Source organism: Amblyraja radiata, chromosome 11, assembly GCF_010909765.2.
Source record: "Amblyraja radiata isolate CabotCenter1 chromosome 11, sAmbRad1.1.pri, whole genome shotgun sequence".
NCBI lineage: Eukaryota > Metazoa > Chordata > Chondrichthyes > Rajiformes > Rajidae > Amblyraja > Amblyraja radiata.
In genome coordinates this window covers 20700555-20719338 of record NC_045966.1, presented here as the reverse complement: position 1 = coordinate 20719338, position 18784 = coordinate 20700555, and the positions used below count along the sequence as shown (strand labels likewise).

The window sequence follows — 18784 nt, the reverse complement described above, 5'->3', positions numbered from 1 at the left end:
AGGTATGTACCGACTGATGTTTATCCAATGCGGTTTCACTGGTGTGCAATGAGATATTGAAAATACTTAGTGGAGTTAATGTCAGAAAAGATTAATTCATAAAGGAATGGTGAGTGAAAAGGAATGGTAAGTGAAAAGAAGGGTATGGTGTCTAAAAGGAGTCAGGATGAAGGCAGACATGCATAGTTGGAGAATTTCATACAGTGTGCTCTGAACGGTGTATTTGTGAGTATGTGTATATACACACACACTGAACTTTTTTCTCACTAGTTTTTATATTGTTTACAGTGTACTATGTTTACATATTCTGTTGTGCTGCTGCAAGTAAGAATTTTATTGTTTTATCTGGGACATGACAATAAAACACTCTTGACTCTTAACTAAGTGTAGCCACTAAATTCTTGGTTTCCAGTTGAGCTTATAGGACGATATTACAATCCCAACTATAATTGGTACCTTCTTAATATCTTGAGTGGGGGTAGGGGTAAAAACTTCATTGGGGTCATCAGGTGGGCACCCTCCATCCTTGGTGTTTCGTTGATAGGCCCACGACACCTCCAGAGGGCTCAGCAGAAACATCTGGCATCCCAGGTGTGCTCCCCTACGTTTTACCCCTCTTGCTGGTCATTTTTCAGCCCAGTTGCAGTCCTTCTTCTTTAGCCACAGCCAGTTGCTGCTTCGCTCAGCAGCCTCTGACAGTGACCTGATGGCTTGCCGGAAGACCTGTCCTTGAACTCCCATTCCCTTCAGGAGTCTGGTTGTTGACATGGCTACAAATCCTCTACAACCAACCTCTACAGGGAGCACCTGAGTATGCCAGCCACGTTGTTCTGCCTCGGCTGCTAAGTCTGAATACTTCAGACATTTGCGTTCATGCGCTTCACCAACTGCAGCCTCCCAAGGCACAGTTAACACCATGATGTACAGGGACTTCTGTGATGTTGACCACAAGTACAGGTCCGACCTGAGATTAGTTGTGATGATCTCTGGTGGAAAGATGGGCTTCTGGTCTAGATCAGCCTGCATTTTCCAGTCCCAGGCAGTGTCCAGGAGGGTCGGTTCCTTTCTTGCAAATGGCTCGTCTGGAAGTTGTCCTGCCTTTACCAAAGGGGTGGTGTTCGAGAAACCAGGCGTTGGGGGAGGGAGGGCATTGGTGGTAGTTCTCCTTCCTTCCAAGGTAATCGCCAGTTGTCGCAGGACCTGATTGTGCCTCCAGGTGTAGCGGCCCTTGTGGAAGACTGGTTTTGCAGCCAGTGAGGATGTGCCTTAATGTTGCTGGGGTTTGGCAGCGAGAACAAGATGGATCTTCTCAAAACCACTGGTTTAGGTTCTTGGGTGTGGGAAGAACATTGTAGGTGGCTCTGATGATGAAGCTAAGGCAGCTTCCTTCCAGCTCCCACAGATCCTTCCAGGTAAGCTTACGATGCTCCAGGTTTTCCCAGGTAGTCCACTGGCCCTGTTTGGACTGTGAGGCTGCCTTTGCGCATCTCTCCGCCTCTTCTTGCTGACGGACCTCAGCAACTACCAGCTTTCTTCTCTGGGTGGATGTTGCCTTGTGCCATGTGGGCCGGCTTGTCCCGAATCCAATCCCACCTCTTCCCTGTTGCACCTGTCCTACAATGTCTCCATGCCTGAGAGCAGATTTTGCTTGCTGTACAGCCTCTGATGGGGTCCACTTCCTCCCAGTTGCCAGTCTGGGAGCATCCGCGCATACCGCATCATCTTGAGACTCAGTCAGGGTCATGTCCAGCCTCACTTTGGTGCATTTGTATTTTTCTGTGAGACTAGAGACAGGCTGTTACAGAGCGATGTGTCCATACAAGCAAATATTGCTGAGGCAACGCGGGAGGCCAAGCCACTTCTTGATATATGAACTGACTGTCCTCTCCAGCTTCTCGACATTGGTGATGGGGACCATGTAGACCGTCTGAGGCCACAGCAGACGGGAGAGCAATCCAAACTGCAGGCACCACAGTTTCAGCTTACTGGGAAACGAGGTCTTGACTATGCTAGCAAGGCTTTTGATGGGGTTTTTCCCTCAGTTGGTCACACTGGTCTGAATCTTTGAGACTTGCATTGTACCGCCGTCCTAAACTCTTGACTGGCAGCTCTGACACAATCGGAATGGGTGTTTCATCAATGTGGAATCGCTTGTCTACAATTTTTACTCTGATGATGGATATGCTCCTGTATTTACTGGGTTTCAACTTCATCCAGGCCCATGTTATGTTCGCATGAAGCTTTTCCAGCAGGCACTTGGTGCATGCAAAGATTGAGGTCATGTCATCCATGTCGGTGCGAATGGGGGGTAGCCACTGCCCAGACTACAGCCACTCTCCTCCTACGACCCACTTGGAAGCTTGAATGATCACTTCCATCGCCATGGTGAAGGCTAGCGGGGAGATGGTGCATCCTGCCATTATTCCCACTTCCAGTGATTGTCATGAGGTTGTATATTCTGTTGTTGTAACACAGAATTGCAAATCTTGGAAGTAGTTTCTGACCAGGTTTGTAATTGTCTTTGGCACATGGAAGAACTCAAAGGCTGTCCAGAGGTGAGAATAGGGAACAGATTCAAAAGCATTGGCTAGGTCCAGGAATAAGACGTGCAGATCTCTTCCTTACCTTTTTGCAGACTGGATTTGATGCTATATCATGCTTGTTTGTTCTAAGCATCCAGAGAAGCCTGGTATACCAGCTTTCTGTGCTGAAATGTCAATCAGGTCGTTCTGTTGCGGGTAGGTTATCATCCTTTGAGCAACAATGCTAAAGAAGATCTTCCCTTGAACATTCAAGAAATTGATTTGCGAGAATTGGTCAATGCTTGAGGCATAATTTTCCTTGGTGATCACCACTCCCCCTGCTCTTCGCCATGCTTTAGGAATGGTTAGCTTTTTCCATGCTGTCTTCATTTGCCTCCATAGGAACTGTAGAACATTTGGAGCATTTTTATACAGCCGGTATGGAACTCCGTTTGGACCTGGAGCTAAAGCTGCCTCTGCCTTCCTTATGGCTTTCTCGACTTCGCTCCACCTTGGGAGGCTGTCGTCCAACTGGTGTTCTGGTTGAGGAATGGGTGGCATGTCTGGAGGTATCCCCCTCTGCTCAAATCTTTAGTTGTCTGTGTACGTTGATTTCAGGTGGTTCTCCAATTCCCTCTTTTCCTTTGAGAAGAGTCCTTTCACAAATCTGAAGGAATCCTTGTAGAAGGATGTTCTTGCCCTCTCTTTTTTCTTGCATCGAGTTCTGAGGGTTTCTGCTCTCCGCAGTCTTCCCAGGCGTTCCTTTAGATCTGCTTGCAGGAGGTTGATGGCCACTCTTTCCTCCAGTGAGGATTTCTTCCACCGTTTCCTCGGTTCCCTTCTCTCTTTGATTAGGCGCTCGATTTCTCGCTGCCTTCTGAGCTTGGGAGGGGTTGTTGTTTCCTTCATTTTGGTTACAAACCTTTCTGCCATGCAGAAGTAGATCAGATCACTAATTTTCTCCAGTTTCGTCTCCACTGTTCCTTGAAGTCAGTCTAGGATCTTACTAAGGTCTGCGTCGATTGTTGCCCACTCTTTCTTGCTGTTGGACTTTGGCCACTTCACATGATGTCTGTAGTCTTGCATGTTCTTCTCCAAAGTAATGTATTAAATAACAACATACACTTTGAACTACTATCAATTACCGTTACGAACTACGAGGCTCTGTGATGAGTTTGATCTGGACAGTTTATTCAGGTGACATCAGAAGATGGTGATCCCGAAGGATGCAAAAGAATGCATTCAGTTCTGAAAGTAACTATTTTGTTGCAATAAAAACAGAAAGGAATATGTGACCAGATGTGTACAATGACTATCTGTAGAAGTGATGATTGGAATTACCGGGGCCTGAGCTGGATCTTTCGAAATGTCAAGTGCAACTACAGGTGCACAACCTTTTATCCGAAGATCCAAATAACGAAAACCTCCGAATAGCGGACATTTTTTCGGTCCTTGAAGAAAGGTCCTTGAAATTGTTCACCGAGGGCGGCCCGCAGAGGTGACAGCGGAACCTCTGGTCGGTCCTCGAAGAAAGGGGAACTAAATCCCCATTCATAAAAGTGAAGGTGAGGGTATATTGCGCGGGAGGGTTAATAATTGACAATATGCTGCTGCCTGCCCGCTGAGTTAAAAAGTTCCCACGGTAGACTCACGATACACAGTGTATCGTGAGTCTTGCGTGGGAACTTTTTAACTCAGCGGGCAGGCAGCAGCAGATTGTCTCTCCCTTCAGTTTCACCCCACCTATGCCCCTCTGCTTCCCGGCCATGTGTGTGACCCCTTCCCTCCCCTCTCCAGCTCCCCGCTCATTGCACCGGCGCGGGGGCTTTGCACTGTCTTCACGTCGGCGATACCAGCAGGTCAGTGCCAGTCACCGGAGACGTCAGGACCAACGGGACACCGACCCCCAGGCCCACTGCAAGAACGGAGATCCCAGAGACCCACAGCCAGCAGCAGCCCAGCCCCGTTCCAACTCCAGAGGAAAACTGCAAACTGGCCGGAGACGTCAGGACCACCAGAAGCCGTTCCCCGAGCTGCGCCCCCTCATCGGGACACCGACCTCCAGGCCCACTGCAAGCACGGAGATCCCAGAGACCCACAGCCAACAGCAGCCCAGCCCAGCCCCGCTCCAACTACAGAGGAACCTGGGTTGCGGATGACAGGGCGCAGCTCGGGGCGTCGTAGGGGCCCATCGGGGAACGGGTTCCTGTTGGTCCTGACGTCTCCGGCCACCTGCCATCCTCCGGGAACTGTACCGCCCTTGCAGGAGAGTGGGGTTGTTTGCAGTTGCAGAGGGAGGGGGCAAGGGCGGTACAGTTCCCAGTCTCAGCTCCAGTCCAGGAGGGTGGCCGGAGACATCAGGACCAACGGGACACCGACCCCCAGGCCCACTGAAAGCACGGAGATCCCAGAGACCCACAGCCAGCAGCAACTCCAGCCCAGCCCCGCTCCAACTCCAGAGGAACACGTAGGGGCAGAAGCTGATGGTGTGCAAGGTACGTCTTGTTCTTGGGGTGGCGGATGAGGGGGCGCAGATCGGGCTGTGGGCAAACTACCACTTGTCGCCGTAGCGGCGCATCGTGGAGCGGATTCCTCTGGAGTTGGAGGGGGAGGGGGGTATTGTGCTGTTTGATCGCCCCCTGCTATCCCAGGGACAGGGAGACACAGCGGCTTTTTAGACTGGTGGGCAATCACTTCCAAAGTTCTGCCCACACAGTCAGTACACCTCTCCTACACTGCATTTCATACAAACATTTATTCTGCAAGAAAAAACTACATTGAAGACTCAAACTCGCGACCGAGTAACTGCCAGGATCGAGGCGCAAACTCGCGACCTTGCGGATATGAGCCGAGCACTCTACCACTGAGCCAGCCATCAAAATCTACGCTAAAAAATTTCCATTCCGAAGGCCGACAAATTCTGAATTACGAAAAGTGTCTGGTCCCAAGGCTTTCGGATAAAAGGTTGTGCACCTGTACCAATGAATAGTTCAGTGAACAAAAAGACCAAGAGATTAAGCAATATTATTGGTTGAATTTATAGCTGCATCCTGATGCAAATAAAGAACTGATTGTACAATTTTATATATGTAAATAATTGAAGATTTGAAAGTGTTTATTACTTTTATATTAGAAGGGCGATCAGTATTTTTTATGAGAGTATAAATTTATCTTCAAAAACTGCATTACCATGTGATATGATTTTGATGTATTATTTTACCAGTTATGGCTGTGTAGTTAAGAGTCATTGCCTTCAAATAAAGGGTGATCTATTGCTCGTTCTGCCTCTTATTTGCCAACAGAAGCAACATCGCAAAATAGCAGTTAGAGATTATTGAAGATCGGACATTGTGAAAATTGGGGTGGGAAGGTCAGAAAATTGTGCTGGAAGAGAACCACAAAGCAGAGGACAAGCAGGCTACTGAAATGGGTATCACTGTAGAACAGAATCACGGTTTGAAACTGGAATTTGATGAGGGTTGAAATTAATTTCAGAGAACAAAGGAATTCTTAATTAATTAAAATCACAAGACAACAGTAAACAAATGATCAGAGCATTTAATTAAATAATGGGGATCGAATGAATAGGTAAGGGACACCAACATTAAAGGGATCTAAATTGCATTAAACTATTAATCCTTAAACAATAATTAGGTAAACTGAAAAAATAATGAGATTTTTTGGTTTAAAATAGAAAGAGACAGGATCAGGGATACAGAGCAAATGGGAAGCTGAGAATTTTATGAGTTGATTGATAGCTACAGAGAGCTACCAAGGTAGGAAGACATCAGGAAGGGAGGAATGAGCTGGTTTTCAGCATTCTCAGTGCTGACAGTACAGAAGCTGATCATTGAACTGACTGCACAAGGAGCAGAGCAAAGTACTGTAATGCAATTATCACAGAGGAACCCATCTTCATGAGGATGGTCTGGTAATGCAAGTCTTGCATGGCATGTGCCAGGTTGAAAATAACAAAATGGATACATGACACTCTTTAAACAGAAACATGGAAAATAGGTGCAGGAGTAGACTATTCGGCCCTTCGAGCCAGCACCGCTATTCAATATGATCATGGCTGATCATCCTAAATCAGTCCCCTGTTCCTGTTTTCTCCCCATATTCCTTGATTCCATTAGTCCCAAGAGTTATATCTAACTCACTCTTGAAAACATCCAGTGAATTAGCCTCCACTGCCTTCTGTGGCAGAGAATTCCACACCAGGTGGCGCCACCAGCAGTGGCTGCCTTGCCAACAGTCTGTCTGCCCTTTCTTCTGTTTTTGTGATTTTAAGTATGTGGTAAAAGTATGTTTTAGTGTTCCTTGGTTTGTTTTATGTGGGGGGTGGGTGGTGGGGTTGGGGGAAACATTTTTTTTAATCTCTTACCTCGACGGAGATGCAATTTTTTTCCTTATCGTATCTGCGTCCCCACTGCGGCCTAACATCGTGGAGTGGTGCGGCCTTTCCTGGAGACCAACCCGGCACTCCAAGCCGCAGGAGTCTGCGTAACTTTAACATCGCGGAGCTTGTGATCCCTTTGCCGGGGATCGAAGTTGCAACCGCGGGGCCTGTGGACTTTAACATTGTGAAGCCAGCAGTGTCTCTGGTAAAAAGAGGCCGACTAGGGAGCTCCATGCCACGGAGGTCCATCCGCCCCGACACGTGAGTTTCGATCACAGTGGGGGCGTCGATCGTCGGCTGCGAGGGCTTTGATCACCCCAACTGCCGATGGATTGACTGCCCCGACCGCGGAGAACAAAAGGAAGAAGTTTGAACTTCCATCAGTGAGGAATGTGGAATCCACTGTGATGGATGTTTATGGAAACTTTTAACTTACGTGGGTGTGTTTTTGCTTGTTGCTTTTCACTTCGTAAGGCTGTATGGTAACTCAAATTTCACTGTACCTTAACTAGTACAAGTGACAATAAACTTACCTTGAAACCTTGACCTTGAAACATTGAGATTCACAAATTTCTGGGTGAAAAAGTGTTTCCACATTTAAGTCCTAAATGGCCTACTCCTTATTCTAAAACTATAATCCCTGGTTCCTGACTCGCACAGGATCAGGAACATTTTTCCTGCATCTCGCCTGTCCAATCCATTTAGAATTTTATACGATTCTATAAGATCTCCGGTAAGAGGAAGGGAAGGGCTCGAAGACATTAGTTAGTTTATTATTATTGTCATGTGTACGATGTGCAATGAAAAGCTATTCTTCGCATGCTATCCAATCAAAAACTATACATGAATGCGATCAAGCCATCCACAGTGTACAGAAGGATAAAGGGTACAGTGTTTAGTGCAGTATGGTTCAGGATAGTTCAAATAATGTAGTATGGACATCTGCAGACATAATTTCACGGGACAAGGTTGAAGAGCAGTACTTTAAAAAGTTCAAAGGCATGTTATGGTTGTCAGAGGAGGTTCAATGGTTCCTTGAGAAGATAGAGTAAATGTGGATCTGCCTGGAGCATCATAGCTATCCCTAGTTTCCCGATGCCTGGAAAACTCACACTGCAACAGCCGATTTTAAACTTGACTCTTCAATGCTTGATAACAATCCATTTGAAATGTGCAGATTAACTGTCTTCTCTTCATAGCCCTCTTTATCACCACAGGACATTACAATGGGACAAAAGCCATCACCATAAAAATAATCACAAATTGCTGGGGTAACTCAGCGGGTCAGGCAACAAATCTGGAGAACATGGACGGGTGATGTTTCAGCTCTGGACACTTTTCTCATTTCCCAACACTTTGTGTCCTTTTTTGTAAACCAGCGATTCAGATTCTTGATTCTACCATAAAATGGCAATGGGAAGTGGCTGATTAGAATTATATTTAGCACATTTTATCATTTAGTACCTACCCAGACTCTTCTTATGAGTGATGGGGTTTTAAAATGTTGCACTGAATGTCTCGGTTAATAACTGAGGATGCCATATGCTTAACAATTTGACCTGCAGCCTGCAAAGATCTGTATATGTGAATAACCAGGTGCCTCATTTCCGGAATCTTCTTTAAAAATGCACTGTATAATATGTTCTTACAATCTCATCCCATTCCTCTACCAAAAAGTATTACTTTGAATTTTTCTGCTTCCTCTACATCACTCATCACTGTTTATAACATTTGCAAAATGTCACATTTTAAAAAAACTTTGAAATCCTGCTTCCAAGAATGGTACCATCATTAATACTACTTGAGGAATCAGGAAGTCCTCATAGCGACACACACATAACACCTCTCTACCCTTCAGTCTTAAAATACACAGTTTATTACCATCCGTTGCTTTGTTGCTCAATCAATTTTGCATGCATTCTTTCACCGACCCTTTAATTCACTGACTTTGATTTTGCTAAAAATGTCAGTATGCGGTAGTCATGGTACATATGGTTCATTTCCATATCAAAGAATGAGCCTCAAGAAAAGCCTTGTAAATGTACAAACCTTAATATGCCTGTAATATAAAATAAGAGTGTTTCATCTGAAATGTTTGGATAATGGCCATACAATTGTCACACAGTTGAAAGCAATATGATACCAAGGACCCAGAAGGTTCTTAGACACAAAATGCTGGAGTAACTCAGCAGGACAGGCAGCATCTCTGGAGCGAAGGAATGGGTGATGTTTCGGGTTGAGATCCTTCTTCAAACTGAAAGTCACGGAAAAGGGGAACAAGAGATTTTCTACTTTCCAGAAGGTTCTTGCCATGTGCCCAATGAATAGAAATTCTAGACACAGTGGGTCAGGTGGCCTCGACCCTCTGAGTTACTCCAGCACTGTAGATGACATGTGCATGTACCTTTAACATAGTGACCTCACCACTATTAACCACTCCCCATATCACAAGTATAATTACAACCTTCCCACCCATTGATCTCTCTCTCTGGCTCCGGTGACAGACCACGAACAGCTAGGGCAGCAACGTATGTGTATCATGAATAAACAGTAGTAAAGACACAGTGTGTTGTGATAACTCTTTACATGGTGTCAGAATCGTACCTTTGCGCCTCCTGTTTGTTGGGTTTTCTTTACTTTTGACCCAGTTCCCTATCCTGTGTGTTTTTTTGTATCTCCCGTGCCATGGCTACCTCTTGCCGCAAGCCCGATATGCTTGTCTTCGACTCAGACATTGCCCATCGGTGGGGTATCTTTAGACGTGACTTCCAACACTACGTCACGATCGCCCATCCTGCTGCCACCCCTGCGACACAGGCTTCTCTGCTTCTCAACCTGGCTGGTCCCGATGCCCTGGAACGGTCTGAGTCGTTTGTCTATGGTGCAGATGAAGATGCTCGGGACCCGGTATGTCTTATGACTAAGTTTACCGCAATGTGCGACATCCCCACTAACTGCATCTTAGAGCGTTTTAAAATGTTCACCCGGCATCAGATCCCTGGAGAGTCAATCGATAAATATATCGCCGCGTTGCGGCACGTGGCCAGGCGTTGCCGCCTGGACGCGCTGATCCCCGATCAACTGACCCAGGACATTCTAGTGTATGGCCTTCAGGATGAAAAGCTAAGGGCTGAACTTCTGCGGAAGCACGACCAGTCTTTGGACGAGGCTCTGCACGCCTCCCGCATGGCTGAGGCTGTCGCCTCGGCGGTGTCGCCTGCTGATCATGACATTAACTTTGCCAGTGTTGCTGGCCGCCGGCGGTACGCTGACCCACAACGGCAACGGGGTTCCCCTGCACCCGGGGGTAGCAGCCCACAGCGTTGCCCTAACTGCAACTTTGCCTCCCATCAATTTAATGTGTGCCCTGCATTGGGCAAAACGTGTAACTTTTGCAGGAAATTAAACCATTTCTCTGCCGCTTGCCGCTCCCGTGGGAAGCCTGTTCCTGCTCCACGGCGAATGTTAAACAACCTTGCTCTGGCTGATAGCGTGCTTGGTTCCCAGTACCAGCCTGACGAACTCCCTTTGTCTGATACAAGTTCCTCCCAGGGGGAGACCAGCATATTTTCGCTGTTGGATGCACCTGCACTGATAACGGACCCTTCGGTTCGCGTTACTGTCAACGGCTCGACCTTCACCGCAAAAATCGACACGGGGGCCGTGGCAAATGTAATGTAAACAAGCCTCTTCAGGAAGATAAGGACTGATGAGAAAGTTACTCCCGATAACTCCCTGTTGCATGCCTACGGGGGAGGCGTGCTCGTTCCTGTGGGGAGGGCTACCCTGCACTGCAAGGTACTGCAGGCCTCTCGGCCCCTCACTTTTTATCTACTGGATACAAACAACATCACCTTGTTGGGCGCCCAGGCGTGCCAGGACCTCGGCTTGGTCTCTTTCCACCGTGATATCCACTAGGAGCGGACCCTTATGGACCCCCTGCACGAATACCCTGACCGCTTTGATGACAAGCTGGGCAAGCTGCCCTGCAGCTACAAGATCGTTGTCGACCTCGGTGTTGAACCTGTGATCCGTCCACCACACCGCGTCTCCTTCACCAAGAAGGACAAGGTGGAGTCAACGCTGTTCAACATGGTTACCATGGGCATCCTGAAGGAGGTGAGCGATCCCACCCGGTGGGTCTCCACCATGGTTGTTGCTGCGAAAAAGGACAAAAGTGAAATTCGCATTTGCATCAACCCCAAAGACCTGAACCTTGCCATCAAATGCCCGCACTACCCCATGCGAACAGTGGAGGACGTCGCTGCACAGGTTGGCCCGGCCACTGTCTTCTCGGTTCTCGATGCCAAGAGCTCCTTCTGGCAGATACCGCTGGACGAGCGGTCCTCTTACCTGACTACCTTCAGCACGCCCTTCGGCAGGTTCCGATTCCTCCGCATGCCATTCGGGATCAATTCTGCCAGCGAGGTCTTCCAGCGGACAATGGAGCAGCTGTTCGCCGGTCTGCCGTGTGCCATCATTGTTAACGACATCTTGGTCTACGGTAAGGACGTTGCTGAGCACGACCTCCACCTCCGTCAAGTCCTGGACCAGGCCCATGAAATCAACCTCAAGCTCAACCCAAAGAAGTGCTGTTTCCGCGTCCCGGAGGTCACCTATGTGGGCCACGTCTTTACTGCCTCGGGGCTGAAGCCTGACCCGCAAAAGACGGCTGCGGTCTCCGAGATGTCTTCACCCACCGACGTGCCCAGCCTGCAGCGTTTCCTGGGCATGGTTAACTACCTGGGGAAGTTCATCCCCGACCTCAGCGCGCTGAGCGCGCCCCTGAGGGAGTTGATCAAGAAGGACACTGCCTGGGCCTGGTTCCCGCATCACCAGAAAGCTTTTGACGTCCTGAAGTCCAGGCTGGTCAGTACCCCCACTCTCAAATTCTTCGATCTACAGCGTCCCATTGTTCTCACCTGCGACGCCTCCAAGTTCGGTCTTGGTGCTGCTTGCCTGCAGCTCCACGATGGCCTGCAGCTGCCTGTTTCCTACGCGTCCCGCACCATGACCCCTGTCGAGCAGCGCTATGCTCAGATAGAGAAGGAGCTGCTTGCTGTGGTGTTTGCCTGCTCCAAGTTCAAGGACTATATTCTGGGCAACAGCTTCACGATCGAGACCGACCACCAGCCGCTGGTCTCTATCCTCAACAAGCCGATCCACGTTGCCTCGTCCCGTTTGCAGCGCATGATGCTGCAGCTCCAGCGTTTTACATTCAGAATTGTATATCGCAAGGGCAAGGACATGTTCGTGGCCGACACGCTGTCTCGCGCACCGCTAACGTCCACCGATCGCCATCAATATGAATCGTCTGACCTGATGGCGCTTAATGTTAACATTGTGCCTTCACAGCAGATGCAGTCCCTGGTCAGCAACACTGCCAGGGATCCTGCCCTGCAGCAGCTTGCCGACGTCATCCGGCAGGGCTGGCCAGACCTTCGTTCATCCTTGCCGGCTGGTGCCGTGCCCTACTTCCTGGTCCGTGACGATCTCGTGCTGCACGACGGCGTGGTCGTGAAGGGACACAAGGTCGTTGTGCCTGCTGCGCTGCGAGACCACTACTTTCAGACCGCCCACCGCGGTCATCCTGGGGCCCAGGCCACTCTGTCTCAGGCCCAGAGTCAGTTCTACTGGCCCGGCATGGCCCATGACATCCGGGAGAGGGTCTCCGCCTGCTCTACCTGCAATAGCCTCGCTCCCCATCAGCAACCGCAGCCGCTTCTGCAACAGCCTGACCCCGAGCTGCCCTGGATGGCCGTCGCCACTGACATTTTCGAGCGGCGTGGCAAGCACTTCCTGGTCCTTGTTGACTCGTACTCCAACTGGTTCGAGGTTGACCAGCTGCACTCCCTCACCTCTTCGGCCATTATCAGGAAGCTGCGCCGCCACTTCGCAACCTTTGGCTTCCCGGCAAGTCTTCAATCAGACAACGGCAGCCAGTTCTCAAGTGACGAATTTCGGAGTTTCGCTGCCTCCTCGAACATCCGACACTATACCAGCAGCCCAGAGTACCCACAGAGCAACGGCCTGGCGGAGCGCGCTGTCCGCAGTGCTAAGGACTTGCTGGAACATTGTAGACTGTCCCTTTCTGACTTTTACCTGGCCGTCCTCAACCTTCGAAACATCTCCCGCGACCCTGCCTTGGGCTCGCCGGCACAGCGGCTGATGTCTCGCACTACGAGACCTCCGATCCCGGTGACCCAGCGGTCCCTCGTGCCCTCTGTTCTCCAGCCCGCTGCCGTTCAGGAGCGCATTGCCCTCAAGCAAGAAATCCAAAAGCCTCCCACGACAAGTCCTGCCGTCCCCTCCCGTGTCTGTTCCCTGGCCAAGTCGTCCGGATGCAGTCCCCCTCCGGTCACTCCAGGCTTGCCATCGTCGTTGATACTGCTGGTTCGCCGCGGTCCTATCTAGTCGACCATGACGGTAACATTTACCGCCGGTCCCGCCAACATCTGCGGCTTGTCAACGAGCCCCCACCACCGCCTGCTGACCCCTTTGCCCCCCCGCTGTCTGCCACATTGCCTGCCACTCCACGCCTTCTCCCTGCCTTCTCAGGTCTATCATCCCCTGGCCTGCATCCCCTCCTCCGTCTCCGTCTTCTCCTTCTCCTCCCGGGTCCCCGGTTCGCTCACCCACCCCTGCTCCTGCTCCTGTTCTTCCTGCAGAGGGGGGAGATGGCGAGCTGCGTACCCGGTCCGGGCGGGTGGTCAAGCCGCCTGTCCGTTATGGTGATTTTGCTTAACTGTTTGCTTACCTGCTCGTAGTGTATGAGACGTGGTCGCCCTGTCACCACTGTATTGCTTTTCATTTCCAAGGGGAAGGATGTAGATGACATGTGCATGTACCTTTAACATAGTGACCTCACCACTACTAACCACTCCCCATATCACAAGTATAATTACAACCTTCCCACCCATTGATCTCTCTCTCTGGTTCCGGTGACAGACCACGAACAGCTAGGGCAGCAATGTATGTGTATCATGAATAAACAGTAGTAAAGACACAGTGTGTTATGACTCCTCTTTACAAGCACTTTGTGTCTTTTTCTGTAAACCAATAGCTCCTTGCGTATCAAAACAAATTCTAACTGTTGTGGGTTTAAAATATTCCCATTGCTTACTTCCATTTTTAACAAGACTTTTTATTATAAAGGCACTGGTGATAAATCACCAGTAGTTCACAAAAGTCCTCTGCTCCTGGACAATCTGGCAGCAATGATCGTATCTAAGAAGCACAATAGCTTCCCACTGTTCAAGAATACATTTTGTTTGTTGTGTATCATGAAGGGGTGCCAGTGTTTAATCAAAAGGGCTTCTTCTTCTTCTTCTTCTTGATAGGCAGTTCAGTATGTATATGTTCCTGTTGTCTGATTTAGAAGTGGTTCATTAATACGTTCAGTTTAGCTAACATAATTGTCTTTTGAAAAAATTAAAGCTATTTACTTGATCAAGAGCATTTAATTTGTCTGATTAATACTTGGAAGGCTCAAATCCATTCACATTGAGCCTCACCCCAACCTTTTGCATTCCCTTCACTGTCTCATATCCTGATCCCAAGAAAATTCATGCAACAACATTGAATTCGATAGCAGGCTATTAATTATTTAATCACATCAGTAAAATTACCCCTCTTTTTCGGCATGTGTAGTACATTCATCTACTTCTATTTAGGATGGAAATTTAATATCAAGTTGCATGCCTCCATTAATAAAACCAAGGATGTCATACACTTATCAATTATCCTGCAAGCTTCAAAGGTTATTGTATGTGAAGCTCATTCTTTCTATGTCCCATTTACAGGTAAACTATTTTATATCTCTTGCCTCTCATTCTTTTGTCCACGATACATTACATTGCAATTTACCCATTAAATTGAATCTGTCAGAGAACCAAGTATGAACACAGTACACAGTGGATGACATTTCCAACACTATTTTTTTACTTGAGCACAGCTCTGCTCCAACTTCTGTCCAGCCTGCCCATTTGTCAATGCAGCTCGAGATTTTATATGCATATAATATGGCTCTGACTCTCAGCAGCCAAGAAGAGTTACGATGGAGAGGCAAAAGAGTCATGGAGAAGTGGCAGCAAATCTCTCCTAGAATTAATAAATGATCCCCGGTGTTAAAAATCACATTCAGGTTGTCGTCATTAATAATTGGAATGGGACAGAATGGAAATAAAACCTTAAAAAAAATCAGGTAAAAGACTCAAACTCTGCGGCTGGGTGAATGTCAAATGAAAATAAAGTTTGGTAAATTATTGAAGGTATAAAGAAAATAGAATTTGACAACTAAACTGCCGCAGGATTAAAACTTTCTTCCACGACAATATTTTAATCTGACATGAGGAAAAACTTTTTCACCCAGAGAGTTGTGAATCTGTCGAATTCTCTGCCACAAAAGACCACTTCAATACCGCGGACACCAGAAGCATGTGGCAGGGTGTCAGGGACATCACTGACTACAAGAGCAGCCCCGCCTGCCCCCACGGTGATATCACACTGGCCAACGAACTAAACACCTTCTTTGCCCGGTTCGATACTGGCAACACCACCAGGTGTGGAATAACCCCGGCCATAGCGGAGGGACAGGCCTTAACACTGAGCACTCAGGAGGTACAGTGCGCTCTGCGTAGGATCAATCCACGCAAGGCTGCAGGCCCGGATGGTGTACAGGGAAGAGTATTAAAGGACTGTGCTGGACAGCTGGCGGAGGTATTCACGAGAATCTTCAATCTCTCTCTATCTCTGGCAACGGTCCCCAAGTGCCTGAAAACAGCCACCATAGTGCCGGTGCCGAAAAAGTCCAAAATCACCAACCTCAACGACTACCGGCCGGTTGCCCTGACTCCAATCCCCATGAAGTGCTTCGAAAGGCTGGTCCTCTCCCATATTAAATCCAGCATCACTGCCTCACTAGACTCCCATCAATTTGCATACAGGGCAAATAGATCGACAGAGGATGCCATCTCTCTGGCCCTTCACACTGTCCTGACTCACTTGGACAGACAGGGCACATATGTGAGGATGCTCTTCATTGACTATAGCTCTGCATTCAATACGGTCATCCCCACCAAGCTCACCACCAAACTCCACCAGCTAGGCCTCAGCTCACCGATATGCGCTTGGATCCTGAACTTTCTCACGGAGCGACCGCAGGCAGTGAGACTGGGCCCGCACCTGTCCTCCACCATCACCCTGAGCACCGGCACACCACAGGGTTGTGTACTAAGCCCCATGCTCTACTCCCTCTTCACTCACGACTGTGTCCCTGCATTCGACACCAACACCATCGTGAAGTTTGCAAACGACACAACAGTGATTGGGCTGATCACCAACGGTGATGAAACAAACTACAGAGCGGAGGTGCAGAACCTGGCGGACTGGTGCGCCAATAACAACTTGGCACTAAACACCTCCAAGACCAAGGAGCTGATTATTGACTTCAGGAGGTCCCATTCTGGAGAATATGCCCCAATCTCCATTTATGGGGAAAGTGTGGAGAGAGTGTCCAGCTTTAAGTTTCTGGGCACTCACATTTCAGAAGACCTCACATGGTCCACAAACACCGCCACGCTGGTCAAGAAGGCACAGCAACGACTGTTCTTCCTGAGGACATTAAAAAAGACTGGTCTGCCCCAACAGCTGCTGACAACGTTCTACCGCTGCACCACAGAGAGCATACTAACGTATGGCATCTCTGTGTGGTATCTCAGCTGCACGGAGGCGGAGAGGAGAGCTCTTCAGCGCGTCGTCAACAGAGCGCAGCGGATCATCGGGACAGAGCTACCAGCCTTGGAGGGCATCTACCACACGCGGTGCCTCAGGAAGGCCCTCAGCATTCATAAGGACTCATCACACTCCTGCCACGGTCTGTTTCAACTACTTCCCTCCGGCAGACGTTACAAGGCCTTCTACGCCCGAACCTCCAGACTCAGGAACAGTTTTATCCCAAGAGCTATAGCGGCTCTGAACCGGCCCTAATGAGTGCCCCCCCCCCCACCCACCCCCTTTGGACAGTCTCCCTCAGATGGTCACGTCAATCAATTCAGCTTGTCTATTTATGTATTGTATTTATTTACCTTTCTTGTACATCAGTGGAGCTGCACACTAAATCTCGTTGCACTGACGTGCAATGACAATAAAAGATATATTATTATTATATTATTATTAAAAGGCAGTGGAGGCCAATTCACTGGATGTTTTCAAGAGAGTTAGATTTAGGTCTTCGTGCTGAGGGAATCAAGGGATATGGGAAAAATCTGTGTAAAACTAACACTTAGTTCACTGAGCAAGCAAATTTTCAAGATACCAGACAAAAGATAATCAACAACATTTCAAACACAATGAGTGACAGGTGTGCAGCTAATCATGCTGCTATTAGGATTGTGAGTAGTGAGTGGGGGTAAATCTTTGGACGAGCTCTACTGCCACTTGCATCCTCTTGACTCCATTGCTACATCAGTTCGCTCAGCCCTCAAAATGCAGAAACAATTTGGAGGACAATTCTTGTTTGGGAAAGACGGTCTAGCAGTAAATGCCATTCTGCAGATGAGCAAACTTCGGTACAAAAACGGAAAATGGTACCCAAAAGGATTTGTCGCCTGTTTAGATGACAGGAACATCCCCCAAGGTGTCCTCCCATGGTACCGTGGCAACAGATTGCACATACTGTTTCATATTTATCGGATAGTGGGACAACATGCCCTCTGGTGCTTATTGATCTCCCCCTGGAGATTCCTTTTCACTATGTACTGTCACTTGGTATTTGGCCCACGGTTTCATCAACCTTGTCCAAATCTATTTGCCTTCCACTTGCCCTTCCATAGATTTGTGGGAGTCAGTCAGGATCCACCCCAGGTTTGAGTTTATGCTAGATTTAGGCCATTAGGCTCTTTCGTCTGTAGCGCATCTACCCATAACCTCTCTGCTCTCTTTCATCTCCCTGTTGTCCAATTTATGTTTGTTTCCAGGCCCATGATCTCGAGGGACTGTATCCCATGTTGCTGGAAGTGTCTGCTAATTGGTCCCCCCTTGTGATGTTGCTGAGGTGTCCTGTCAGTCTGACTCTGATGCTGTTACCTGTTTCGCCTATGTATAGTAAGTTACACTCTTTACATCTAATTGCATACACCACATTCTTTTGCTCACAGGTTATCCTCTGTGCTATCTGGCCTCTCTTCCCTGTCACACTGTTCTCTATGTTTTTGGCCATTACCAAGTGGGTGTAGGCTCCACACCGTCTCTGCCCACAGTCTGAGCCTGTGTGTAGACTTGTACTGACCAGGATGTCCTTCAGATTTTTAGCCCTCTTGAATGCTGACATTACTCTGTACCCCTTTAGTGTGGCAAATCCCCTTTGGAATTGTTCAAAACGGCCCTTGACTATTTTGTGGGCCTGGACAGCCATCTTGCCATATCCAGTTATTAGTGGCAAGTTCAGTGTCGTCCCCGGCTTAGGTCTGGGCCCTTGTATGCTTTTTAGAAAATCTGACTTAATGTGTCTTAATTTCCGTTTGCAGTAACCTCTCTGTCTGAGGGCGGTGAAGAGGGTGCTTGTGGCCTGGTTGAAGTCCTCCTCTCTTGTACATATACGGTGGCAGCGGGTCAGTTGTGACAACGATACCCCTGAAGGTGTGTTTTGGGTTAGGGCATTAGGGTTAGGGTTAGTTTGTGATTTTCGGACAGTGGGACAACATGCCCTCTGATGCTTATTGATCTCCCCCTGGAGATTCCTTTTCACTATGTACTGTCACTTGGTATTTGGCCCATGGTTTCATCACCCTTGTCCAAATCTATGGTATACCTGGTTGTGTTCTAAAAACCTGTGCGGACCAACTGGCTGAAGTTGTTACGGACA

At 48.4% G+C, this 18784-nt stretch overlaps 1 protein-coding gene and 1 long non-coding RNA gene across 2 annotated transcripts in view; one reads left to right on the top strand and one right to left on the bottom strand.

Moving 5' to 3' along the window:
• Positions 1 to 18784, bottom strand: part of LOC116978788 (glutamate receptor ionotropic, delta-2-like) — a gene marked incomplete at its 5' end in the record, with an annotated part of 428679 nt that overhangs the window by 368570 nt on the left and 41325 nt on the right. The gene's annotated exons all lie outside the window — the stretch shown is intronic.
• LOC116978360 lies at positions 2031 to 18717 on the top strand. Its single transcript, XR_004413444.1, has 3 exons — positions 2031 to 2041; positions 5844 to 5845; positions 18595 to 18717. It is a non-coding gene; the product is annotated as an uncharacterized LOC116978360 (long non-coding RNA).